This window comes from Pongo abelii, chromosome 18 (assembly GCF_028885655.2).
Source record: "Pongo abelii isolate AG06213 chromosome 18, NHGRI_mPonAbe1-v2.0_pri, whole genome shotgun sequence".
In the NCBI taxonomy this organism is placed as follows: domain Eukaryota; kingdom Metazoa; phylum Chordata; class Mammalia; order Primates; family Hominidae; genus Pongo; species Pongo abelii.
The window spans coordinates 77994954-78022717 of NC_072003.2; the positions used below are offsets into that span (position 1 = coordinate 77994954).

The 27764-nt window shown below is 41.9% G+C and overlaps 1 protein-coding gene and 1 long non-coding RNA gene across 2 annotated transcripts in view; one reads left to right on the forward strand and one right to left on the reverse strand.

Annotated features, from left to right (window-relative positions):
• Positions 1 to 27764, forward strand: part of WWOX (WW domain containing oxidoreductase) — a 1117686-nt gene that overhangs the window by 476230 nt on the left and 613692 nt on the right.
• LOC134760409 (uncharacterized) lies at positions 12 to 15859 on the reverse strand. Its single transcript, XR_010137793.1, has 2 exons — positions 13195 to 15859; positions 12 to 408 (listed from the first exon to the last, which is right to left on the reverse strand). It is a non-coding gene; the product is annotated as an uncharacterized LOC134760409 (long non-coding RNA).

A 27764-nucleotide genomic window follows, 5' to 3' on the forward strand; every position in this document is an offset into this window, starting at 1 on the left:
GTGGGCATAGGTCTTGTTTTGCCAACTTGACATGTGGATTTTAAAGGGCAAGTGCCTTAGAATACAAACTGTCCTATAAAGAATACCATATTATCGAAAAGATGTTCAAACTCATCAGTTAGAGGCATTGCAGTTGGCTGGGTGCAGTGGCTCACGCCTGTAATCTCAGCACTTTAGGAGGCCAAGGCAGGTGGATTACTTGAGGTCAGAAGCTCGAGACCAGCCTGGCCAACATGGTGAAACCCCTTCTCTACTAAAAATAGGAAATTAGCCAGGCAGGTGGCATGTGACTATAATCCCAGCTACTCGGGAGGGTGAGGCAGGAGAATCGCTGGAACCCGGGAGACAGAGGTTGTAGTGAGCCGAGATGTCGCCACTATACTCCAACCTGGGCAACAGAGCTAGATTCTGTCTCAAAAAACAAAAGGCATTGCTGTTAATACAATGATAAATTATTTCACACTCACCAGATTGGCAAAACGTTAAGTAGTAAGGTAATAACAAGCATTGGAAGGATGTGGAGAAATAGGGAATTTTATACATTACTGAACTGAAACAGCCAATTTGGAAAATATTTTGGTATTACCTAATAAAGTAGCACTTAATAACTTACACAATTTCATTCCTATAAAGATGCCTTAGAGAAACTCTTGAGAACTAGGAAAAGCTCAAGAATGCTTCTGGCGCATAATTTGTGATAGCAAGAAACTGAAAGGCCTCCAAAAGCCGTCTACAATGAAATGGGGAAATCAATGGTGGCACATTCCTGCATAGGAGATAGCAGTGATAATGGGTGGTTACCAGAACGTGCATCAACATAGAAGAATCTCAGCAACATAATTCAGGATTAAAACAGCATTTACAGCTGGGCACGGTGGCTCACACCTGTAATCCCAGCACTTTGGGAGGCCACAGTAGGCAGATGGCTTGAGCCCAGGAGTTTGATTCCAACCCGGGCAACATACTGAGACCCCATCTCTACCAAAAATACAAAAATTAGCCAGTGTAGTATCATGTGTCTGTGGTCTCAGGTACTTGGGAGGCTGAGGAGGGAGGATCTCTTGAGCCCGGAAGGTCAAGGCTGCAGTGAGCCATGGTTGTACCACTGCACTCCAGCCTGGGCTACAGAGTAAGACTGTGTCTCAACAAAAAAAAAAAAAAAAAAAAAAAGCATTTACATAGGAGAATATATACAGTATGATTCAATTTATATAAAGTTTAAAATATAGGCAAAGCTAAACATTGAGGATATTTGATAAAACTGTAAAGAAAACCAAGCGAATGAATAATGCAAAATATGAGCTAGTGTTTTCCCAGGTGTGAGGGATGGGGCATGGTGGGGAGGAAAACAGAATGATGCCATGGGGAGAGTTACACAGGGGAGGTATTGGAAAGTTCTGTTTCTTAAAATGAGTGACAGATACCTAGGTAGTCATTCTATATGTTATTAAAGTGTACACACATTGCTTATGTGAAGTCTTGTTATATGTGGCACATATCATATAATCTGAAAGAATCTGCTTCCACTAGTAAAAGTTTAAAAAATTTAAGCCTGGCGCGGTGGCTCATGCCTGTAATCCCAGCACTTTGGGAGGCCGAAGCAGGCAGATCACGAGGTCAGGAGAGAGATCTCCCTGGCTAACATGGTGAAACCCCGTCTCTACTAAAAATACAAAAAATTAGCCGGGCGTGGTGGCGGGCGCCTGTAGTCCCAGCTACTCAAGAGGCTGAGGCAGGAGAATGGCGTGAACCCGGGAGGCAGAACTTGCAGTGAGCCTAGATCATGCCAGCCTGGGCAACACAGCGTGACTCCATCTCAAAAAAACAAAACAAAACAAAAAAAGTTTAAGATTAAGAAATGTTCTAGTACCTTGAAACCAAAATAGGTGTCAGATACTTGGCTATTTTGTTTTTTCTTCTTAGCCATTTTGACCTGTGAGATTTTGTGTGATGAAAACATAAGAATGTGGTATTACGCCCCATGATTTGAATTTCTCTATGCTCCATTCCGTTCTATATATCAGATACATCTTCCTAAAACACACTTTGTCACATCGTTCCTCTGCTCAAAAACATTCAGTGGCTCCCTGGGTCCTCTGGGACTAAGTTTACAATGCTCAGCTTGTCATTCCTTTGCCCAGCATACTCTCTGTCTCACTAATTTGTTCATTATTTTAATGCATTTTCTTGAATATACTTCTGTAGACAGCTAGCAGATGGGTAGCAGGAATGCTGCATTGAACCATGAATCCAAAGCTTTCATCAGGTTTACTTGCTTCCTGTCCTTGCCATACTATCTGCTCATTCCTGATCTCCCCTTGAACACACTTCACATTCTCCACTTGTGTATCGTTCACTATTCTTGCTACATAAATTAACACAAATTTTGCAGCTTAAAACAGCACACATATATTATTTCATGGTTTCTGTGGATCAGGAATCTGAGTATCAGACTTAGCTGGGTCCTCCGTCTAGGGTTTCACAAAATTGCAATCATGTATTGGCCAGGGTGTGTTCTAATCCGGTAGCTTGATTGGGGAAGAATTGGCTTTCCGAATCACTCAGATTACTAGCAGACTTTATTTCCTTGTAGCTTTTTGACTCAGGGCCTGGCTTCTTGCTGACTGTTGTCTCTTGGCTGGAGGTACCCCTCAGCTCCTAGAGGCATCAACAGTTCCTGAATATCTGGGCTTTTCCCACAAAGCAGTTTCCTTCATCAAGCCAGAAACGAGTCTCTGGGGCAAGTTAGTCAACAAGATGGTGTCTTATATGCCCAATGTAATCATGGAAGCCATGTATACCTCATCACATTTGCCAGATTTCTGCTGATTAATACCAAGTCAGATGTCCTGCACACATTCACAGGGAGGAAACTGCACAATGGTGTGAATACCAGGTGGTAGGGATTATGTGGGGCCACCTTACAGTCTATCAGCCACAACTTGAAGTATCTTCTCTCCTCTTTGCTGCCAGATAATGTCTCTGAAGACTGTAAGACCTGAATCCTATCTAAAGTTGTCTGTGGTTGCTTCCTTCCTGAAAGCAACAAGAAGCCCATGAATGTCTTATGGCCTGAAGATCTGCCTTCAAAGACTACTTACTACCTGTGTTGTCGCAAATGGCAAGATTTCATCCTTTTTATGGCTGAATAATATTTCACTGTATATGTGAACCACATTTTTTAAAATGCATTTCTGAACCTGAAGGACTTATGTTAAGTCAAATAAGTCAGACACAGACAGACAAAGACTGTATGATCTGACTAACAATGTGGAATCTGAAAAAAACAAACTCATAGAATAGAAACAGAGAGTGAGAATGGTGGTTGCTGGGGCTAGGGGGTCAGTGAAGTGGGGAGATGTTGATCTAAGGGTTCAAACTTCTAGTTACTAATAAACCAGTTCTGGAGATCTAGTGTACAGCATGAGTGGTGATGGATGTGTTAGTTAATTTGGTTGTGATAATCATTACACAATGTATATAGTACATTACTATATACATTGTATATAGTATAAATCATTACTTTATAGACCCTGAATATATTCAATATTTATTTTTTAATTAAATGTATATATATGTATATATTTATTTATTTAAAGCTGCCATGGAAAGCCTTAAAGTTAAAGCCCGAAGATTTTTGAGAAAAACTTTGCATATTTTAATTGCTGTCTGGAATCCTCCTTCAGCTGGGATGAGAAATCATCTCTGGGTTAGTTCTGACCCTGGAGGTGAGGGCCACACAACACATCAAAACTGACTTTATTTTTTTTCAAAGTTGTTAAGACTGTCTAAGATTCAGATCTCTCTAATACTGTTCCTACTTAGTATTTAGAACATATTTGTTCAGAGGATACTAGACTGAAATAGCCCTATCTCCAGGTTGTCTGATGCAATGAGGATGTGGTGTTAATCTTACACCTACCCATTAGTCTATAAAACTCCTGAGGGATGCTCAGGAAACCAAAAAGGATGTCTGCACCGAGGGCAAGAAGGCACAAATCGTCTGATTTCACCCCATCCTAAGATCTTGTGACTTCAGCTTTCCTTTGGACTGGGGCATCGTATCTTCCACATGCCCTCTCTTAAGTCGTGCATTTGACACATATTTAATAAGCACCTACTGTGTGACGTTAGAGACCATGATACAGTTTTGAAAGCCTAGCCTGAATAATGGATGACACCCTCCTAAAGCCACGATCTGGTCTTGATTATTTTTAGCACTATGAAGAAAAATTTCGTTAAATCAAATCACAACTCTATTTACTTTTAACCCAACATGGTGAAGTTATCAACATATAATGCCTGTCTATAGTTGCAGATGGAAAATGCCTAGACAAATACTGCACAGGACATTTTTAAACATGTAAAAAAATCAATTTTCGTAAGGTTACATCTTTTTACCTTTTTATATAAAACATGCTATATTAAAAGAGAGATTAAATTTTACTCTGTGGAGTAAAATGCAAACACAGAATTATTTTTTTCATTTTTCAGAGCATGTACTGGATTATCATTTATTTATGAGGCTTTTTTTTAATCTAGAATATATGGAAATCTTTTCTTGAAGCACAATATAATATTGAATTGGGAATGTTGTCTGACAGTTTCCCTCTTACCGTTGCATAGAATGACTCTGCTATATGAATTTTTAAAAGAAACTTCAATACACGCTGCATTTGAAAGGGAAGAAGTAATCACCATAATCTTGGGGTATCTTTTAAATAGCCTTCCTTCCAGTTCTTCTATGTTTCACCAACTTTTCTGCAACAAATAATGCATCTGTGATTTTTCAGAACGCACAAAATGTCCACCTTTCTTTCTTTTATTCAAAATTTATACTTCATAATTGAAGTTCACCTCCCAAAAGACATAGCTTGGTTTAGCATAGAGCTATGATGTGTTATCTCTTTGTTCCTTTTGCACACTTTCCTTGTTTGGAGGCATTGGGCCTGGATCCTTCATTCTCCATGAGGCTGATGTTTTGCCATTTCGATTTCCTTAAGTGGTGAAGCTGCACAACCATGAAAGCAGCGACCATGTAAAAATGCTGCTTTGAGGCCTGTAGCTCATGCCTGTGATCCTAGCACATTGGATGGCCCAGGCAGGAGCATCACTTGAGGCCAGAAGTTTGTGACCAGCCTGGGCACTATAGTGAGACCCTGTCTCTACCCAAATAAAAATATTAGCTGGGCATGATGGCTTATAACTGTAGTCCCAGCTACTCAAGAGGCTAAAGGGGGATATCTCTTAAGCCCAGAAGATTCAGACTGCAATGAGCTGTGATTGTGCCACTGCACTTCAGCCTAGGCAACAGAACAAGACCCTGTCCCTTAAAATAAATGCTGCCTTGGGTATCTTAATCCTTTCTCAAGATTCCTTCTAAGGCTAACATTTCTGTGCCACCCCCACACTACCATCTGCTCACTTTTGTATATCTTGACCATTTTATTTTTTATCCCATCTTCACTCCATGTATTAGTTAGCTATTGCTGTGTAACAAATGACCGCAGAATTCAGTGATTAGTTTATAGGTAGCCCCATTTCACCCATCTCATTCTATAGCTCAGGTTGAAAGTTGAGTCATGAATTGGGGAACATTCTTCTCTTGGTGCAAATTAGTTGTCACCAGTGTCTCATAGGGTTGGGCTGAAACTTAGCACATCCCATCACTTTGTTTGGCTAAAGCCAGTTACATAACCAAGCCCAGCTTCAGAAGGGAAATTGTATGCCTTACAAGGAGGTGAGAGGATGGAAAATGAATATTTGCTGAACAGACTTTCTGTCCAGTTTGCTGTATTTGGTAGTGGTGCAGGGCAAATATATGTTTAAAACCTTGTTCAGATTTTTAGCTTTCTTCAGAACAGAGCTTTTAAAACTGAGCATTTGTCCCCTAAATTCCAGCGCTGCTGCCATGAGTGAAGGGTGCCCTGACCATGAGCAAATCATTTAGCTGGCTCACCTTTCATGCAACCTTGAATTCACCAGGAAGGAAGTTCATGCAGCCCTGGGTATGATGCCCTAATTTTGAGCCAAACCAGCTAGAGTTCAAGTCCAAACCATTCCACTTCCTAGCTTTGGGATCATGAACAATTTACTTATGCTTTCTGGGCTTTTGTTCCTAAATTATTTAAATGGGAATGATTACATACATTCATCATTTTCACCTTCTCAGAGACCTTCTGGACAATTCCCCAGTTCATAGCTCTGGGAGACAGTGTGTTGACACTCTATTTGACCACATCTTCCTAGTAGTCTTGGGGAAGGTGCCACTTTGCAAAGAATCTGTTGCTAGGTAATGTCAATGACATGACTTTCAGTTTAGCACATGTAAAGATGACCTTGTCTGGGCTTGTGCCATTGGTATTTCAGTTTCAGGTTTTCCATTTGACAGAATATATTCAAGTGTGGTTTCTTGCTATCAATTGTACCCTTGTGGCCACAGTTTTTCCAGATAATCAAGACTCACTAATATTTTCACAAGAACATTTGTCACCTAGGTCCAGATTTCACAGGAAAAAAGTATACCACCATTGTTCTTGTACACACTTTATAAAATATTTGGGAAACATCACTAGCCACCTGCTTCCGAAAGTACTTAGATACTGTCTGATCTTAATACAAGATACCATGCGCTAATTAAGGTGTTGTTGATGCTTTTTTGCCTTTTTGACAATTAAAAATAATCTCATACCACTGGATTAGTCTCTTGCCATTCAATTTTATGTTTATGTATAGATATATATGCATACCAAATTATATGTTCTTTTTTCTTTTTTTTGAGACGGAGTCTCTGTCACCCAGGCTAGAGTGCAGTTGCGCTATCTCGGCTCACTGCGAGCTCCGCCTCCCGGGTTCACACCATTCTCCTGCCTCAGCCTCCTGAGTAGCTGGGACTACAGGCATCCGCCACCACACCTGGCTAATTTTCTGTATTTTTAGTAGAGACGGGTTTTCACCGTGTTAGTCAGGATGGTCTCAATCTCCTGGCCTTGTGATCCACCTGCCTAGGACTCCCAAAGTGCTGGGATTACAGGCGTGAGCCACCGCACCCATCCCAAATTATATATTCTTATACACACACACACACACACACACACACACACACACCAAATTTAAAAAGACAGATACATAGGCAGTTGTTATGTAGTGTTTGAAAGAAATTTATTTCCAGCTATGGGTCATTTGGAAAAAGATCAATATGATGCATCAACATTGTAAGTAAATGGAAATGAATACAACCTCATGGTTTTCTGAAAGCATGGTTTCCTGCACGTCTTCTAGAATTGCATCCCTGACACTTGGAACATGTATTATATGCTACAGAACATCTGTCTGAACAGGTTAATGGGAAAGGTGCATTTCTACAAACAAATATCACCTGTAATGCTGTTATAGCTTTGTTGATTGTTGATATTACTTATGAACTTTCTTGCTTTTCAGAAACCTCCACCACAAAAGAGGCAGTAACAGTAGTGTTACATCCTACATCTTCTGCATTTTTTTCCTTTGCCCTTTTCATAGGTTTCTGTTATTTTGTTTTATCGTATTGTCAGCGACTTCATCATGTTTGGGCTCTCATTTTTGGCTCTGTTTTTCTTTCTGTTTCTAGTTATTGTGGCTGTTGAAACTCAGTTTAATGATTCAGCAATAATTACGAAGTTCCTATTCGTGGGTGTTACTTTACTAACTACCAGGGATGAAAAGGCAGGTTTTGCTTCGTTCTTACCTCACAGTTTCATCATGGAGATAAATACTTAAATTGCAATAGAATGTGACAGCATATGTTGACGGTATGGGCGATATGAAATAAGAGTGGGACAGGGAGGCAGGGCAGGCTCCAAAGACGAAGAGATGTCTGAGCCAAATTGAAGGGTAAACTGAGTTCACCAGGCAAACTAAGGAAGGCTACCCAGGCTGAAGGATCAAGGGAGGGGATGAGCGTGAGTTCCTCTTAAGTGAATATAAACCAGCGGGTAGGAAACAACATGAGATGAGGCTGGCGAGAGAGAAGGATGCCAGGTGAGATGCAGTGATGTGCCAGACACTGTGGAAGTGGCTTTCTAATTAAGAAACAGAAGCCAGGAAACTCCTGTACTTCAAGGTTATGGAATGGGAGAGTTGAGGAAATGTAAGAGATCATCTCTGTCTCTATCACATTACCAATGGAGAAGTGGGATGAGAACTATGTGTGTTTTCACTTCTTCTTTCTTTAAAGAAAACAAATATCATCTGCCTTGCTAGGTAGTTGTGAGAAATGAAATGAGGAGATAATATCTTTAAATCTGCTACGGTGATACCTGGAACATCATGGTGCTTGGGAAATGTCTCTCTTGTTCTGAAATGAGGCTGCCTCAAAGACTCACTGGAACCCAAGCAAAGTGTCTCTGCATTTCACTCCAAGCCATCGACTTCTGTTCTGAATGTTAAAATGCAGGTGGCTGTGAGGGAGTCTTCTGAGTCATGCCAGCGTTTAAGGTGCTTGCTCTTCTTTCTGCACATTCCTGCTTTCCTCAAAGCCTCTTGAAAGCAAGAGCCATGTTTGCTGTTTTCTTTGATGGAGGACTTCTTTTTTTTTTTTTTTGAGACCGAGTCTTGCTCTGTCACCCAGGCTGGAGTGCAGTGGTGCAATCTTGGCTCACTGCAACCTCCACCTCCCAAGTTCAAGCGATTCTCCTGCCTCAGCCTCTTGAGTAGGTGGGACTACAGGTGTGTGCCAGCATACCTGGCTAGCTTTTGTATTTTTAGTAGAGATGGGATCTCACTATGTTGCCCAGGCTGACCTCAAACTCCTGAGGTACAGCGTTCCCCTGCCTCGGCCTCCCAAAGTATTGGAATATCCGGTGTGAGCCACTGCACCTGGCCTCCAAGGATTTCAGTCAATGCTGAGCACCAATTGCAGATTGATTGCCTCTGTGATTCCAGGTAAATAACCTTGTTGTGGAGCTGAGTCTTTCATCAAAAACAAGGACTCCTGGCAGATGCCCAGAGGCATTGACAAGCAGTCCTATCATGGACAAATTGCCAAATGCAAGGCCTGAACAAAAGGCACAGAAGGGATTTCTTTATCATAAGCACACTTCTCTACATTACCTTTATAATCCAACAACACTGGTATTAGTAAATTATAGGAACAACTTTTGTAACACTATCTTGTTTGCAGAGTATATGAGAAATTTGAAGTTAAAATTCAGCTCCATGAATACTGCAGTGATGAGAAAATGGCGACAAAAATTAGTCTTCTGTGAGAAGTTTGCTAATTATTCTTCATTTAATAATGCCATGTATGATGGCCTTCATTAGAATGAATTCTTCACAACACCTATGCCTCTTTCACCTCAGACATGCCTTCTAATTTTCTTTGGTAGTGTCTGCCCGCCCGGGTGGTAATTTCTGGTCGTAAGTCTAATTTAGTAGCTAGCTAAAGGATATCTGTGAACACTTCGCAAAGAGTAATCCTATGGAAAAGGAACAAAAAAAAGTATATCTGTGAACTTATTAAATGACTTTAATCATATGAAAGTCAGCCATCAGCCTTATTAGAGTGATTGATTTTTTTTTTAATTTAAGAGCTTTCTTGGTTGTTTTCTGTTCTTAATCATTGTTGTATATCCTTAATGTGCAGGATATGACACCGTATAACAAGTGTTTTAAAAATATTTACAATTCTGATCTTATAAAGAAAAAAGTTATGTATGGTCATTTGAATTAATTGCTAAAATGACACTACATTAATTAGATAATTAAGGGTCTTGAGCATGCGGCTATTGTATTCATTGGGCTGGAAGCCAACGTTTTCTATAGCTGAGAAAATGGGTTAGCATAATTCAAAATTCAATTGCTGTACCCTTTTTCATATGAATAGATAATACAGAATGAGTCTTAAATCTGGATTGGAAAAACTAACAGGAGCTGGTTTTATTTTAATTGAGTTTTAAAGCACTTCTAGGCCATCTCATTGTCTTTATAGTTTAACCCTTTGAAGTTGTGACTGCCAACGTGCTAGTCTTGTCGTCTTACACGTTAGTGGTAATGATCTTTTTAGATTTATTGTGAACCTCTAGGAATATTTTTTTTCACCAGTAAATGCATTGAAACATGGAATCAAAGTCTCTTTCCCTTGGGCCCCTCTTCATTGGGAATAAATGCTACCCATAGATTGAAGTAGTTTATACCAGTACATTTTTTAGGTGCCTTAACTTACCAAGGTTATTTGTCAGGAAAATTATCTCTTGTAATACCAGGTTCCCTACCTTTAGATGACAGGACTTAATACACAAGTTTTCCCCATACCAACTAGTAGTGTAAGTTGATTTCATATCCTTTTATTTTATAAAGTTTTGCTTATCAGGTTTGTCATCCTCTATTTGAAATTAAAATGTGTGGTCTCGAGATGACCTTAAAGTATCTGACCCCCAAATCTAATCACTCCTAGCGTCTGTGAAAATCGACAAATATGTCAGGTATAACTTGGGACATCAAAACATTGTTTTAAATATTTCATTTGTAGACAAGGCAAGATCATTTTCAGGTTAGTCCTCTGAGAAGGAACGCTGGGTGCAGAAGCATCTTTGGTTTCTCTGCTCTATAATCGGCACTCATTATCTATGGGTTTATATGAGCAGAAAATGTACAGTTATATGTTCAGCACGAGTGAATTATTGATTGGATTTACGGCCAGAAGATTGTTTTAAGTGGTCAATACATGGCCAAAGTGTGTCAGGTGAAGGTAAAAATAAAGTAGGATCTATACTTTTGATAGCAATTGCTGTTGGATTATGTTACACTTGTCATCTGAGGTTACTGTTGAATATAGATAAAAATGTTAATTGTATTAATTTAGACAAGAATGTGGCTTCAATGCGTATTTCTTACAAAGTGGGAGTATCAATGTTTCCTTAAACATAGAGATTTATTTTTTCAAAAATTATATTTTTTATATGACCTGACATTGATTGGCTTGCCTACATTCTCTTTTGGTGTATGATGACAGTTTAAAAATTTGGATGCATTTTGCACAGAATTAAGACATTATGTGTAATCCTTGTGTTTCTAATTATCTGTTGATCAATGACAACTTTACAAAACTGTCATCAGTCTACTGGTGGTTGATTGGTCCAACCTTAGCCCGATACCTGTATCTCCGCTTAGTCATTCCTGGTGGGTGACTGATGACCCCCTGCTTAACAGTAAACTTGTTATGCATAGGGTTGTTAGAAAAGGCTTCATCAAGTTAAGCCAAACTGTGGCTCCCAGCTACTTCCATCAGCGGTCCTTATTCTGCCCTTTGATTGCAAAATGCCCCGAAGACCTGGTATGTCTTATGTCAGTTACGAGAGGCCCTTGCAGTGATGTACCAGGAACCTCCTATGGGAACCAGAGCTCTGCTAATTTTGGAGACAAGAAATGATGAAAAGAATTGCCTTGTCCTTGAGGTATCACAGTCTTATGACAGAGTGCATGTTGTCAAATGCGCATTTAATCTACTTAAGCTCAACTTCATGCAAGAGACCTAGGAATTTACAGAGTGAAGGTGATTTCTCCATTCCCTTCTCTGAGCAGAGCTCTTGAAGAAGATGGGAGTTAGGAGAAGTGAATCTTTTGTTTTCAAAGGCTTTGTCCTTGTGAGTCTCTTAATTGGGGTGTCTTGTTATGCAAAGTCTTTAAAGATGTGTGTTCCTTAAACTCAGGAGGCTGCTGCATCCCATGGTTCAACCAAAGAACAGGGCCAAAGCAGTGCTGGAGGAACAACTGATTATCTTGGCCCTCCTTTAAGTGAGGGTACAACTGGCTCCAAAGGAAATGCTGGCACTTCCAGAGTAATTCTGGCAGTACTCAGATTTGCTTCATGTACCCATTCTAGAACCTTATCTACTCAATGTAAGATGAGATGCCACTGTGGTATCTTCAAAGGAATTTAGAATCATGTCTTAATGACTCCATTAAGAAGAATTCTTTTTCTCTTTTCTCTGAAAAGCATCCCAGGTCATAAAATGTAATGTGGGATAGTAGGTTTTGTGGGAAGATGCACTTGGCAGCTATTCTTGAGAGGAGGCCTTGAAATGTCAGGGTCCCCCATTCATCTTCCCAAGCTGGGATTGACCCAGTGATAACATAATGATAATGCAGGTGCCTTCAATGTCAAGCCATCAGGCAGCGGGTGGGGGTGTTGCTTGGCCCAGGAACCCATGCCCTGATGTGGTGTTGGTAATCTAGAGGGTTTTGAGTTAAGTGCTTTTGACATGCAAAATCAGGAGTCAAGGGCGAAGCTGCCTTTTAAATGCTCTTTCTGAAAGAGTCCACTGCAGATGTAATTGAGCCTCTCAGGTGAAGAGCTTTATTGGAGCAAAGCTGGTTAGTTTTGCATACCTGTTTGGGGGAATATTTTAGGCATCCTCACATAACTGCTATGTGACATTGCTGAAGGTCCCCAGCCTCCTTGCTCCCAAACACTTTAAGATGCTGTTGCAGAAATGTTGTCTAAGCTTTACCATTCAGTGTGGCGCAAATCAACCTGTCCTTTCTTTTTGTGATCACAGTGTGTAATTATAAAGTTATTTGTGTGTTTGGTTTATGTCTTCCACACTGGATTGTAAGATCCATGAGATCTAGGACCATGTCTGTCTTGATCATTTCTCCTTCTCTAAGACTAACACAAGGCCTGGCATAATCATTGTCATCACCATCACCATAGCTAGTATTTATTGCCATATACAGTTATATAAGACACTGTAAGAAGTGCTTTACATCAATTATTCCCAACCATGGAGTCAAGAGTCAAAGATGGTTAAACTGGCCAAGATGAAAGTGTTTGCATTTTGGAGACCAAGCACTTGAATCCATAACCCCAAGATGTGACTTTCCAGGCTTGGGATTTCACACCATCTCGCTTAATCTTTTAGCTTACATTTTGTCATCAGTAAAACTGAAACAGTAATTCCCATGTGCTGAGTTTGCTGTGAGGATTAAAGACAAGGACTGATCTAAGCCCGGCATATAATGAGAGTCCATTATAAGTGAACTGAGGTGTTGTTTTAATATATACCTTATAAAGTTTGAGTGTCAAGCATGCTGTTGAGTGAAAGAAGACAGACTGTTACCAGAGGACATATTCTATTCTATGATACCACTTGTGTAAACGTGAAAAGCAGGCAGGAATTTTCCACATGAGAGAAGTCAGAATAGCATTTACCTTACCAGGGGGTGGTGATCTTGAAGGGGCAGGAAGGAGCCTTGTGGTGTGCCAGAAGTTTTCCATCCATCTGGTGATGTGATCACGTGGCCGTGTGCACGTGTAAAAGTTCAAGCTATATGCTTAATATTTGTGCACATCGGTGCATGTAAGCAATATCTCAAAACATTTGAGAGAATTTTTCATTCATTGACAGAATTGTTCTCCTGCCTCAGTCAAAGCACACAGTGGGTTTTCCCAACAACTGAGGTGACTGAGGGCTGGGTGCTAAAGAGGCAGGAAGGCTGAGATGACCGCTTGACCTAATTCCCTATTCAGCTGAGGCCTCTACCTGTGGCCTGTTCAAAGGTAGTTATGGATCTTTTACTCAAAACCTGAACCGAAAAAGAAATTCTTCAGCCATGTCCGTGTGAACTAAATTTAGTGTCAGATTTACAAGGCTGTGGTTCTGACCACCCCCGGGCTATTTCTGACCACAGGACAGCTTAAATGGTGTGGCCCATAAAATGTAATCTGCAAGCTCAGGCTGAATGTTGATCTATTTAGGGCCAAGAGGAGACGAGGCCTTGGCAGCAGTTCTCCCTGAGGTAGGATCTTAAGCTGAATGGAGACCATCACCCTGGCTGCCAGCCCCAGGAGGCTGGAAATTCCTTAGCATTCTTTATCTTTGGGGATCAGCCACTTACTTGTGGGGTTGACTCTTATAGCCTTTGACCACCTCCCAAAAGCTGGATTCACTGATGGGCCCCCAACTCAACTTTCACTGGCCAAAGTACTTGGGATTAATTTAGCAAGCCCCAGGATCCCCAGAGGCTCCCTCGGTATTGTGGTTTTCTCCTCACTTCCACGTTATAGTGGGCCCACCAGGACCCCTTGACTCAGCGAGCACTCCTTCTCAAGTCACTTCACAGCACAATCTGTTTGTTGTTGCTGTTGTTTTTTCTTTTGTTTTGTTTTGGGTTTTTTTTTTTTTTTGCCTAATTTGTGCTTGGCTTCTCCGCAGAGGCCTGGTTCTTGTCCCTTCCCCTGCACCTCCGAGGCAGGGGCAGATTCCCGTATCATGGTGCACCTTGGCCTGATTCTGTGGGCTTTGTATTAGAACTCACCTTCCGGAATCTTTTATTGTCTTGTGCTCTCTTCCAAGCTGCCCATCTACCTTCCCTTCAGAGGTTTGGTGATCAGCATGGTGGCTCATTTCTGTAATCCCAGCAGTTCTGGAGGCCGAGACTCGGGGATCCGTTGAGCCCAGGAGTTTGAGACCAGCCTGGGCAATATAGCAAGATGTCATCTCTACCAAAAAAACAACAACAACAAACAAACAGGCAAACAAAATTAGGCCAGGTGTGGTGGCTTATACCTGTAATCCCAATACTTTGGGAGGGTGAGGTGGAAGGATTGCTTGAGCCCAGGAGTTCAGGACTAGCCTGGGCAGCATAGTGAGACCCTGTTTCTTAAGAAAAAAGAAACATTTAATTAAAAATTGAGAATTGGAAGTTGCATTGAGCCAAGATCATGCCACTGCACTTCAGCCTGGGTGACAGAGCAAGATTCTACTTTAAAAAGAAAGAGGTTTGGTGCCAGGACACCATGAAATAATTACTCTACATAACCTGAGGCTAGAAAAACCTTTCCATGTCTCAGTTTCCTTGCTGGCAAAATGGGGAGGTAAGGCCAGATTTCTTCTGCTTTAGTTTTGTTTTTCTAGTTGAATTCCATTTGTCATCCTCTGTACCTACCACCTGCCAGTTGCTGTATTAGATGCTGTTTTACTCATTATCTAATTGAATTCTCCAACAACCTTTGCAATACGCTTGTTATCTCCATTTTAGAAATGAGAAAATGGTGACTCAGAAAGATTAAGAAACTTGCTCAATGTAACCAAGTCACAATTTTAATATTAAAAATAATGAGCATTTATTAATTACCTATTGAATGTGTAGGATTTTGCTAAATCTTTCACATAATCTCATTTCGTCTTTATCATAACCCTATGATGAAAATGCCATTATTATTTCTTTGACATAGAGGAATTTTGATTTAGAAAGGTTAAGTAATGTGTCCAATATCATCTGTCTATAATTGATGGGTCTTTAATTTCAGACTCAGGTTTGTTTGAGTCCAAAAATCATGCCATTGTTACTATATACCATGTTGCATGCTTTCATATCCCCTATGGAAAAATCCCTTCTCCCACTTTTCTTAACCCTATGAGATATGCCAAGATTCTATAGCATTTGAATTTGAAAACATCTACTAATTCATGAGGCAATCTATTTGATAATGGCATGATTTAGTTAGTGTTCCTTTTTTAGAGATAAAGCCTCACTCTGTTGCCGAGGCTGGAGTGCAGTGGCGCGATGACAGGCCACTGTAGCCTTGACCTCCAGGCTCAACCGATCCTCTTACCTCAGCCTCTTGAGTTTCTGGGACCACAGGCAGATGCCACCATGCCTGGCTAACTTTTGTAGAAGCAGAGTCTCCCTATGTTGCCCAGGCTTGTCTTGAACTGGGCTCAAGCAATCCTCCCATCTTGGCCTCCCCCAGTATTGGGATTACAGGTGCGAGCCACTGCGTGAGGCCCCGTTAGTATTCTTTACATTTTTAAAATAAAATTTCAGAGAAAGCAACAAAAGGGAGCATAACTCTAATAAGAATAATAAAAAGAATCAATTCAGCAACTCTCTTACAGAGTTTTATCATCATCCCATTCATAATTGATTCCAAACGTGCATGAATCTTTCAAGATAAGTGTCTTATTGATTATCCTGAAAAGAAGCGATCACTTGGCGTCCTGAGATTCGCTCACTGCCCTCCCCTGATTACCGGTAAACAGAGATGTTGATCAGAAGAAATGTCACTTAGTTTGGCATTGGATCCATAGGGCATTTTGAGGCATTGGGTGTGGGGAGTGGAGGGAGTGAAGTGGCCCAGATAGGGAGGTGCTTGATGGCTTGACTATGGCCTTCACCTTGCTTTTTGTGGAGCTGGATATAGACATGTGTTGGCCAGCTAATACTGTCTTGATCTGTTATATGATCCTTAGGCCAGGACATTTTCCTGGTAATTGTGCAAAATGTCCCAGTGAATGCCAATTCCTTGCTGTCAGGAAACATTAAGTTTCCTAAGTGACATCCTTTTTATGCATGTTTACTTATGGTTATGTAAATCAAGCGGGCCTCCCCCTTGGAAATGACTGCAGTGTTTACAAGGGACTTAACCTGGTCTTTTGTAGTTGTGGCAAATAGATAAAATACAAATGTGACCTGCAATTCAGTGCAGCATTATGAAGCTGTATCTGCTCCCTGGGTGGTGGTCACGGCCCCCTGCTCTGTGGCCCTAACCCTTGCCTTCCTGCTGGTGGGCCTTGCACAGGTGCAGAGAGGGTTAGTATTGGCAAGCTAAATGGATAAATGGCGAAGTTTCCCTTGGGTGGCTCCATTGCTCCAGGTGAAGCTCTTGAAATACTCTAGATGACAGTAGCCTCAACTAGAGAGGCTTGAACAGGTTGTAGCAGTTGGCAAACAGAAGGAGACCAGACTCATAGGTTTTGGGTGCGGATAATGGAGAATCCGGCCATTGCATTTAATTCCCAGCCTGATCTATTGAGGCTGCCTTTGGTGAAATATTGGTTTATATCTTGGGGGGCCAGGATGGGGCTACTCTGTACTCAGATGAGGCTTGCTCTCAGGAAGTTCTTGTTCAGCAGCAAAATCTGCCCTATTTGGGCTCTGAAAGTTATTTTTGTAGTGGCCTCACAACTTTCTTGCAGCAGGTCATGAAGAGGAATGAAATACTATAATCACAGAACTTGCAGAAGCTGCTTGGAGGACCAGTGAGTCTATTTTTTGTACATGAGGACACTAAGGCTCAGAGAAAGTGAGGTCATTCAGTCACTTGAGTTCTTGTCGAGTGTTCATTCCTGCTGAGGTGTCCTGGGTGCCTCTTAATGCCTTTAACATCTGCTAAGAGCATGTCACTTATTGATGTAGCATCACTTTATTGAGCAGCTACTATGTACCAAACACTTAACATATGCTTTTTGGCATTAGGAGCTGAACCCAGAATGGTCTCCGTAGAGAGGTGCAGGTTTACCCAGGGTGGTGGTAGTGGTGATGGGGTGGTACTGATAGTGTTGGTAGAAGAAGAAGAGGAGGAGGAACTTCTCAGGAAGAAGTGGCAGTTCCCTCCTTTGTTTCTTATCTCTCCTGTTTAGCAGCCACTCTCCAAAGCCTCTTTCTGGGAACGTGGCCATCATAGAAGTAAATGAGACGTCTCTTTCATCTGCACCAACCTCCTTATTATGACCTTATTAGTTACCTGTAGATTCTCTCACCGTTGTACTTGTTTCTCCCTCAACCAATTATATTTTAGCTCTCAAGTTTTGGCAGGGTTCAGTCTAGTATTTCTGTTGGGATCCGGGGAGCATATGGAGTGTTGTTTGCTATTTTTTAGAGTTTCTTATTGCGGTAAGTGCTAAGGAGGGAACAGAGGGAGAAGGATAGAGGAAAAGCAAAGCAAAACAAAATAGAAAAGCACAAATGAAGAATATTTAGTCCGTTCTGTATTAGTCCTCCTTGATGGGGGAACACATGCCAGCCAGGTCACCTGATTCATCTAGTTGTGATTTTATTGGCAGTCATTTCTACCTTCTTGGTATCCGCAGAGGTTGTCATGAAGGGGGCTGATGCCTTCTTTCACTAGTTTCATGTGGCTGGCAGTTCTGTTCTGCCACTCTTTTCCTCATCATCTCAGCCTCCCAGCCCGTGGCATACAAGAGCCCACCTTGGCAGAACCTGCAACTCTTCAGTGGCCCCCTAATGAGCTCCTTGCTAGGGCCCTTGGTTAAGTTACAGTAGAGAAGTGGTTACTTAAGCAAGTAGTTTCTGGTAAAGGCATGAAGATAACCCATAATTGGATGATAAAATGCCTGGATTGCATCTAAAAATAAAGACTTGTGAAGGTAAAACTGTAGCTTACAGTGCGCAACTCTTTACCTTCTTTTGGTTTCTTCTCATTTAATAGTTTGGTCATCTCTCTGCTGGCTTTTTCCCCCTTCTTTCTCCCTTCTGTAGAGTAAAATGCGGACCATTAACTATGATGCTACTTCTTAGCTGGAAGGTGGGAAAAGATGGAAAACTCCAGGGGAAGAGGGTCTTTCCTTAGGGAGTCGGCATTTGTTGGAATTTGCCAAGAACGTTTCATGATTGCTGACAGCGTATCTTCTACTTTACCTGAAGGCTATGGTCACTCAACAAATTTTGTGTTGCTTCTTATGTGTCAGGCACTGTGATAGGTCCTAGGATTATAGAAATCAATAAACTATGATGCCTATCCTTAAGGAGAGAAACACATATAGGATAGGAAAATAGCTTGCCATGTCTGATAGATACTAGGCATTCAGTCTCTCTCCCTCTGTCTCTGTCTCTCTGTCTCTCTCTCTCTCTCTCTGTCTCTCTCTGTGTGTGTGTGTGTGTATTATAGATAGAAATAAAAAATTATAAATAAAATAGAAATTTATTTCTCATGGTTTTAGAGGCTGGGAAATTCAAGATCAAGATGCAGACAGGTTTGGTGTCTGGTGAGGGCTGCTTTCTGTGCTTCAAGATGATGCCTTGTTGCTGTTTCCTTATATGGTGGAAACAAGTGTGTTGAATATTCTAAGAGGAATCTGAAAGTGTTATAGTATTATGGAAGACAGATCCAAGATGGTGGCGATGCTCAAGAAGGGTGCAGGAAACACCCTTCGACTCTAATATTATTTGAGCTCCTCACTGAAAAATAAATAGGATTATGCCAGTTGGGGAAGAGGGAAAGGTTTTTTAGGGAGCAGATTAGACAAACATTGAAAACACAAAGAGTATTTCTTGATAGTTGTTAACACTAGATGTTGAGGAGACATAACCAAGTTCTCCTACAGTTTGTGTGTTAAGGCAAATGGAAATGTCTTGTAACTCAGTAAAACAGTTTAGAAATTTAAGGCCTTTGGAGAGAGTAAGTATTGAACTGGCACATCTCTACGTTGCTGACGTGAAGGAGTTGCAAGGTCGGGTAGACGGGATCAGTGCCAGGTCTAGTGGGCTTCATTTGCAAGACCTGATTTCTAGCAGATAATGGTGTAAGCCTCAAATGGGAGGTGTGCCTGGGATGGTTGCAGAGGAGTAGTTAAGAGCTCAGACTCCAGCCTTTAGACAACACCAGCTGCCACAAAGGACACTGCGCATTTCTAAATCTGAGTTTCTGCACATGCGTGGAGGAGTAATATGGCACCTCCTCATTCGGTTGAGATGCTCTGGGGTACACAGGCAAGGAGCTCAACTCGTGGTGGCTCCACCAGTATGAAAATGTGTTATCTCCCCTAATCTGAAGTACAGAAGTCACGTGGTCAGAGGTGACATGCCATGATGTGGTTCTGCTTCTCTGAGATTGTCAGCTTTTCCCTCAGTTTCACCTTCCTTTCTCCATTTTTCAAGATGGTTTCAGCACTTCCAGACATCATAACCAGAGAGCTTATTGCTAGAGAAGCAAAACACCTTCTCTTCCTATATGTACCTCTGGGGAACAAGGGAATCTTTCCCCAAGGCCCCTCAACACGCTTAGGCTGACATCTCCTTGACCAGAACTGTATGAAATCTACATAGCCTCAAATGAAGCATCTGGGACCACCAGGATTGGGTATTTAGGCCATGGAAGAGTAACAGCCCAGTGCACATCTGTCTCCAGTGGCCAGCACGTAGACCTTCCCCACACTTTCCACTCTCCGCATCCCCTCTTCCCTCACATGTGTCTCTATTACATGGAGACTCACTTTAAAGTCCTCATTAAGAGACTGTGGTGTGGTAAACAGATACCAATGTTAGCATCAGACAAATGGGTTTTGGATTTAGGTTACCACCATTTATCTTCTCTGTAACCTTAGACGAGTTGCTTGAGTTCTCTGAGTCTCAGCTTACCAAGCTCTAAAATGAGCATAACCATATCAGTTTGTTTTTCCTGTTACAGGGAGAACAGACTGAGATAACTAAAGTACCTGATTGAGTAACTACTCTCTGAAGGTGGAGGCTGGACTGCTTCACTGGACGGGGTGGCCTGGGGTTATTTTAGTGCAGTGGTAGTTGGTGACAAAATTGAAAGAAGATGTAAGTAGAGAAAAGGTACTCAATGCAGCCTCTATGAGCTACCACCACTGCCTCTAGTTTTCCAGAAAACCACCACTGACCACTCTCTGTACAAATGCGCTCAAGTGACCATAACCACCAGTGTTTGTAACAATGCGCCTATTGACTTCTTATTTCAATAGATATCCAGATTTATTATCCCTCAAGGTAAGCATCGATTTTACCTTTGTCTCAGTCAATATTTACCTCTGAGGTCAATACGTGTGGATATTCACCTCAGCTGCAGTCAATATCCATTTCGTATTACAATATATGATGTGCATATGTGAAAATAAAGAATAGCACGGTGCAAAAAAGGTCTGCTAGACAAAGAAGCTTTTTGCAAAGTGGATGTGTTTTTGTTCTATTTCTTTTTGTTTGTTTTTACTGTATCACTCTTTAGAGGTCAGATTCTATTTCACTAAATAGGACATATGTGTCTTCTGCCAAGATGAGGAATTTTGGGAAGGCTAGCATGATAGCTAATAAACATTCAAGCAGTCACTTAATGATACTGAATTGAACACAATTTCTCAGAAGTTCCTCCATTAAATTACAGCCATAAGAACATACACGAGCATGCAGATTGCAAGTGTGATGAGAATGGAAACATTCCATAGGACTCAGAGTTATTTCTCAAGCCCCTGGACTCGCAGAGAATCAGGTGTTTGAAGCAAGAGGAAGAAGACAAGAATCAGGAGGCAAAGAGAAGGAGGAAGAAGCCTCAGTGGAGTTGCTTCTTTTTAATTCTTAAAGCCAGAGCTGGAAGACAAGGCCTGGCATACTTTGGCAGGCCTGGATCAGAGCCTAGGTGTGTAAATTAGGGATCGCATTTGACTGCTGCTAACAAGGACCCGAACATGGTGGTAAATTCTTCCACATAAAACAACAGAAAATAAGTTGTCCTGGGCTGGGGTGGCCACTCCACCGTCATCGATGATCCGGGCTCCTTTTCTCTTTCTGCTTTGTGACATTGCTTCTATCTTCATGATAACTCGCTGTCCAGAATGACCAGGCGGCATGAAAACGAAAAGACTAACTTCCTCCCTTTTGAAGAGCTTTCTAAGAAGCCCCACCCAACGTTTCTGCTTCTCTCCCAGTGGCGGTGATTTAGTTGCTTAAGCACAGACAGCTGCCAGGGAGGCTGGAAAGTGAAGCCTTCAGTCCTAGCACCAATGTGTCTAGGCAAATATAAAAGCTCTGTAGCCAAGGAAGAAGTGACAACGAATATTTGGGACCCACTGGGAGTTTGTGCCAAACCAGGTGTCATTGCCCTCCCCACCCTGCCTTGCTCCCCTGGAGTATATCCTGATTCTTTTGAGGATCACTTGATCCTGATTATATATATATATATATATATATATATAGAGAGAGAGAGAGAGAGAGAGAGAGAGAGAGAGAGAGAGAGAGAGAGAGATGGGATTTCATTATATTGCCCAGACTGATCTTAAACTCCAGGCCTCAAGCAATCCAGCCACCTTGGCCTCCCAAAGTGCTGGGGTTATAGGCTTGAACCACCATGCCTGACCTTGATACTGATATTTTATTGTTGTAACTGACAGTTTTGTCTGCCCAGCATTTTCCCCCATCACCCTTGTACTATCCCATTTTCCTTTGCCATGCACCTGTCTTCCTCTTCAAGATTGATCACAAAATCACAACCATTCCTGCCAGCTATAGAGGTGGGCACATGACCCAGGTCAGACCAGTCACAGTTCCTGACTCCCAGCTACAGTGCTTGATGGGGGAATGAGCATATATCAAACCAGGACAGTCCAAGTCCTTCCGGGGACTTTGCTGCCACAGTTGACAGGGGGAGGTATTTGCATAACTTCACCACACACAGCTAAGCTGGCGATCCTGCTTCTTGGCAGCATCTTCCCAGCGTACAACAGAGGAAAACTGCCTGTTGCAGGAAAAAAAAAAAAAGAGACTGATACACAAAGAGAATCAGAAAGGAGCAGAGATGAAACAAAGACAGAGCCAGCATGATTGCAAGCTGAGGACATACGAGGAGCCCCTGGGTCAGCTGGCCCATACATTTGTGAGGTGTAGACAAACAAAAATGATCTTTGGGTTCCTTCTTTAGCAATTGGGTTTGGAGGAGGATGACCTTAGTTTGTGTCTTTGTCCCACCATCATTATATCCAGCTTGTGTAATCAGAAACACTGTTTAAGTCTCAGTTTTGTCTCCTGTCAATTGGGAAAATATCGTGAGGCTGAGATGTGATCATGTTTATAAAGTCTGCAGCAAGAGGATGATAAAGTCACTTCTCAACTCCTTCTCAACTCCTTCTCCTGGCTTATTAATACCCATCCTTTAACCTGTCCTCTGCTTTATCTCTTGGAATCCTTAGGGCCTTTTTAACCCCATATATGAAGCAAACCTATGTGTATGTGTGTGCGTCAATTCATATGGTCCTCTGAAGCCTTGCAAAGTCGATTCCTGACATTTCCCTAGACTGTTTTTTTTTTTTTTCCAGCAATAGTTTCCAGCAGAAAAAACCCAATCCGCTCATATTTTTGCATTTGCTGCTACAAAACCTGACTTCTCTTTCTGTTACCTGACTCTTGACGAAGAAGACTGAGGAAAGGCCTCTCCCAGATTGTCCTGTTGTCTCTTGGCTGGTCTTGCCAGCTGGCACACAGCTTCCTCTGACCACCCTGCAAGGTACAAATCCCACATGAAAAGTCTCAATCACCTGACTCAAACTCATAGTTTTCAGGTGGCATAAGCCATGGCATTTCCACCTCCTTTCCTGGTTGTTTCCAGAAAGGGATGCTAGCCCCAGTGCAGTGGTTCTGTATTCCCCAGGGCAGCGTGGGACCTCAGGGTTTGTCATGGACCACATCTTGCTCCTTTGTCCCTTTTAATAACTCATAGGCTACCTCCAACTTGACACTTGTTTAAGTTTTTATTTATTTTATTTAGCATTCAGAAAACTCTATAGCCTCAGTCTCTTGGGATGTAAATTAAAGCAATTTCATTTTCCTAGTTTCTCTGTTTCAAATCCCTCATTGTTTATTTAAATAGCAGCCTATGCATATTGCAAGTAAAGAATTATAATTAAGAGAACCAGAAGGGCCTGTCTCTCAGGAAAGCAGTGACTTCCTTTCACAATAACCCTATCTTTACTGTTGAAGACTTGTGGAAAAGGGACATGGCCCAAGGAACCAGAGTGGTTTGGGGAAAGAGCTTTGTCAAGAGGCTTGGGGACCCCGGGGTGGAAGCTGCCATGCGCACGAGGCTGTGTTAGCACTGGCAGTGGCAGGAGAAGACGTTGAAAACCTGCAAAAGCAGCCTCTGAAGATGGGTAGACATATACTTCATTGCAGGCAGCTGCTGCTGAAATAGATTTGGAGTCAGATGTCATATTCCCGCCAGCAGGTTTAGCAATCACGGGACTAGGGAAGTGGCAATGGCAGGAGCAACTGGAAATGTCTTTTTTTTTTTTTTTTGCTCTCTCTCGTTTTTCCTGAATCTGGAACCAAAGCCTGTTGTTTTGTTGCTCACATCTGAGTCTTCTCCTTGCTTCAGCCCTCCCCACTGACAGCCACAAGACTCCTGCCTCCCTCCAGCCTGTGGAACGCAAGATTCGTTGGGATCATGCATTGATCAAAGATCTGCCATGTCTTTGCAACTAACATACTCACTCATGACTTCACATGGTTATGTACAAGACCACATCTCTCAATGGTGAGGTCCTCAGTCTTTCCCTCCCCGCCACATGTAACTATCAGAGATATACGGTGTCCTTAAGATAGGGCAGGCAGGGCCACCTGCCCCCAAGCTGGCCAGTGTGGATGTCTTCATGATGAGCCATACTCACAGTGGCCCTGGGATGGCTCCCCAGATACCTGCTGGCAGAAACCTGAACTCAGTACATCTATACATGGTGTAATGATTGACTCAAGATAATTAGCATAGCCATCATCTCAAACATTTATTATTTGTGATGAGAAGATTCAAAACCCGCTTTTTGAGCTGTTTTGAAATATGCAATACCTTGTTGTTAACTGTATTCACCTTTGTGTGCAACAGGACACCAGAATTTATTCTTTCTATCTAAAATGTCAATTAAAAATAAAACTAAAAAGAAACCTGAACTCAGGAGAGTAGAAAAGAACTTCAACGTTCAAAGGGGATAAGACACATATTCAGAGTGGGAAAAATACTAAATGGTAGGAATATGAGAAGTTTTTTACTCTTTGTTCTTTCTGCTAATTTTTTATATTCAAAATTTCTAATCATGTATGATGTATATGTATTATACACAGTAGGACTTATTTTTTTAATGTGAAAGAATATAAAACAAAATACGATATTATCTTTTGATGATATCAACAAAACAAAACATGATATCCAAAGTCACCCTGTATGGTTAGATACTTTGGGTTTGCCCTCTTTTCTTTTGTTCATTTGTTTCATGCAATAGAAATGTTTTGAGATCCTGTCTGGCCAGGTTCTGCTAGGCCTGGGTCTACAAGCAGTTTGCTGTCAAGGTCTTGGCCCTTCAAGACCATATAGTGTGGTGGGGAAGGTGTACATCAGTGAAAAGGTAATCCAGGTCATGGTGGGATGACACGGGCTGCTGTGGCAACCCACAGCGGGAATAGCCAGTCCTGCCCCAGCAGGGTGCCTCAGGGGTGCTAAGGTGACTTCCAAGATTGAGGTTGGTGAGATCGTGACAGGTGTGCAAGATGGGGTGTTCCAAGACTGGGGACAGGACAGGTGTGCAAGGACCAGCCAGCTGAAGTAGAGGAGACCCAGACCTATGAAACGTGCTGATTTCAAGGTCCATTTTTTGGGGGAACATGGACTGTGTCATTAGACGCCAGCAGGGAGATTCAGTTGGGAGGTAAACCGGGCGTAGTGGAAAGTAAGTGAAGCCCTTTCATTAAGTGAATGAAGGGTGCGTGGTGAGTACACAGCCATGAAAATACAATGATATAAATCAGCACGGTTTCAGCTGCCCTCATCTTTCTACTGTGATCTCAGCAGTGATGGGGCTGGCTTTGAGGGTTGGAGATCACACACACACAATCAGCCAACTCTCCAAAGCAACCCCCACACTCTGTTGATGCTGTCCTCAATAAACATGCAGTCTCAATAGTAACCATGTTTTAGCTATGCAGATGCAGTTTAAAGACAAATCCTTTGAGCCCCCAGCATGCCATCCCCTCCCAACCTCATTGCTGCTCCCCTACCCTCTTCTGCGTGGAAGTGCTGTAGCCAGGTGCTTGCAACCTGGGTGCTACTATCTTTATGAAAACTGCTCCTGACCTATTGCTTTGTTTATTTTAGCCAGTGCCTTTGTAGAGGGAAAACAGCTTAGCAAGCATTTACTAGAGTAGATCCAGAGTCCCCAGGAGCTCTTGGGAAGTCCATAGGTGCTGTTTCCATTGCTTTTTCACTGCTTCATATATTAATCAAGGAGTCAGTCAATCAATTAAACAGATACTATTAGCACCTACTGTGTGCCGGGCACTGTACTTGGGGCCATATGTGCTGCTGATTCATTCATTTGGATTCTACTGTGGCTCTGTACCCATTGCCATCATTTTGTAGGCAGTGAGTGCCCGCATCAGTGGGCGTTTTATGTTGCACCATTTTCTGAGCAATGTCTTTGGTCCACCATTAAGCATTTATGGCCGCCCACCCCACGATATGCTTTGCTTTCTGCTTTCAGAAACAATACTGGTGACCTGTTTTAAGAAAAGTTGAAAAGCCAGGACTTAGATATTTCTGGAAACCTTCAAATTAACCTCATTAGGGTTAAAAATTTTTTTTCTCGTTCATCTCTCTTGCTTTTATGCTTTCCAAACCCCTAAATTGTGGTGCCTCAGTGATCTTCTATAACATAACTTGATAGTCAATAGTTGCTTAATGAGAATCATAAATGAGTTTATTTTATTTATATATATATATATTTCCATGAATATACTGAATGTTTGCTAAGCTCCTCCCGCCACTTTTTTTTCTTTTTTAAATTCAGAAATTTCTAGTTGTGTTTATTCCCCTCGTCAGCATACTTTATCATATCAAAGCCTTTTCAGACACTATAAAACTACTGAGTTATGTTTGGGTCATGTTTTGCGGTATGCCCTTTAATACTGTAGCTTTAGAAATGCAATTTTCAGCCTCTGCTTATTAGAATATGATAAAGTATTCCTGGTCTATGTCCAGCTCCACTAATCTCCAGACTGCGCTTCATGAATTAAGCATGAAGATTTTAGTCAATGTGCTTTCAAAGACCAATGTTTAGGGAATCATGGATTTTCTACAAGCTGAGGGAGAAATCTATAATAGGAGGAACTGATTTTCAAACATCATATTCTCAAGAAGAAATGACCACTTCTGGCCCAGAAACAGAAAATATTTCACTATCAGAATTTTCTAGAACCAGTTAAAACCACATTGTGCTGTTAGGTTTATAAACGGATTGTGTTTTAAGATGTGTAAGACTGTCTGTCACATGGGAGGATTTCAAATGACTGCTTATTTTGGAAAGCTCATGTAGATTGGGTTAAAATCGAGAGGGGAATGCAAATTGAATTTATAAGGTATTATTAACTTCTTCCTCTTTCCCCCCTCCCTGGCCCCTATGCATTTTGGTTCATTTTGCTCTGATACAATTCAGCAAATAGCCAGATATCTCTTGCCATGGCGAGAGCTCAGTTGGGGGAGAGATTTTGACCAGGCAGGCTCTCAGGTCGGTGCCATCGGTGACGCCAGCACACCTCCTGGCTTGGTGTGTTTTGTGGCAGTTGGCAGGCAAACGTTTTGCAAAGAAATCTCCTTTCAAAAATCACAGCACTGGTTGAAGCAGGAGCATCTCTCCACTTAAATGCAAAAGGAGTTAATATGCCAGTGACTACAGTGTGCCTGGAAAGGGCGCTGGAGGCATTTTTGTCTGGGGCAGCCCCTGGAGTCTTGGCTTTTGTGCTTGGTGAGACCTTATCTGGCCTCTTCATTGTCACCTTCATACAAATAGATAGCTTTTAGTGAGCAGCTACTCTGCCTGGCACTGTTCTAAACACATGACACCAATAGCTCACTTAGATTCCTGCCTCTCAACAGGGAAACTGAAGCACAGGAAGTTTCAGTGATGCACTTAGGCAACTAATAAGTGGCAGGGTCGGCATTGAGGTGAAGACTGGTTGGACCCCTAAGTTTGAACGATCAGACTCGACTTTGGGGCTCACAATTTGTTTCATGTCAGGAAGGTGTCAGATCAGAACCTGAATGCCAGCTCAAGCTGCTCTCAGCTAAACTCCAGGGGTTGCTGATGGAGGCTTCATCCCCTCCTCCAGTTCCGGGATCAAGACAGAAATGTAAATCACCTCCAATAAGGGGGCTGCGTCTTGCACATTTTCCTTTTGAGAAACAGGAAAATTCTCAGCTCGTCTAGCTTTGTCTG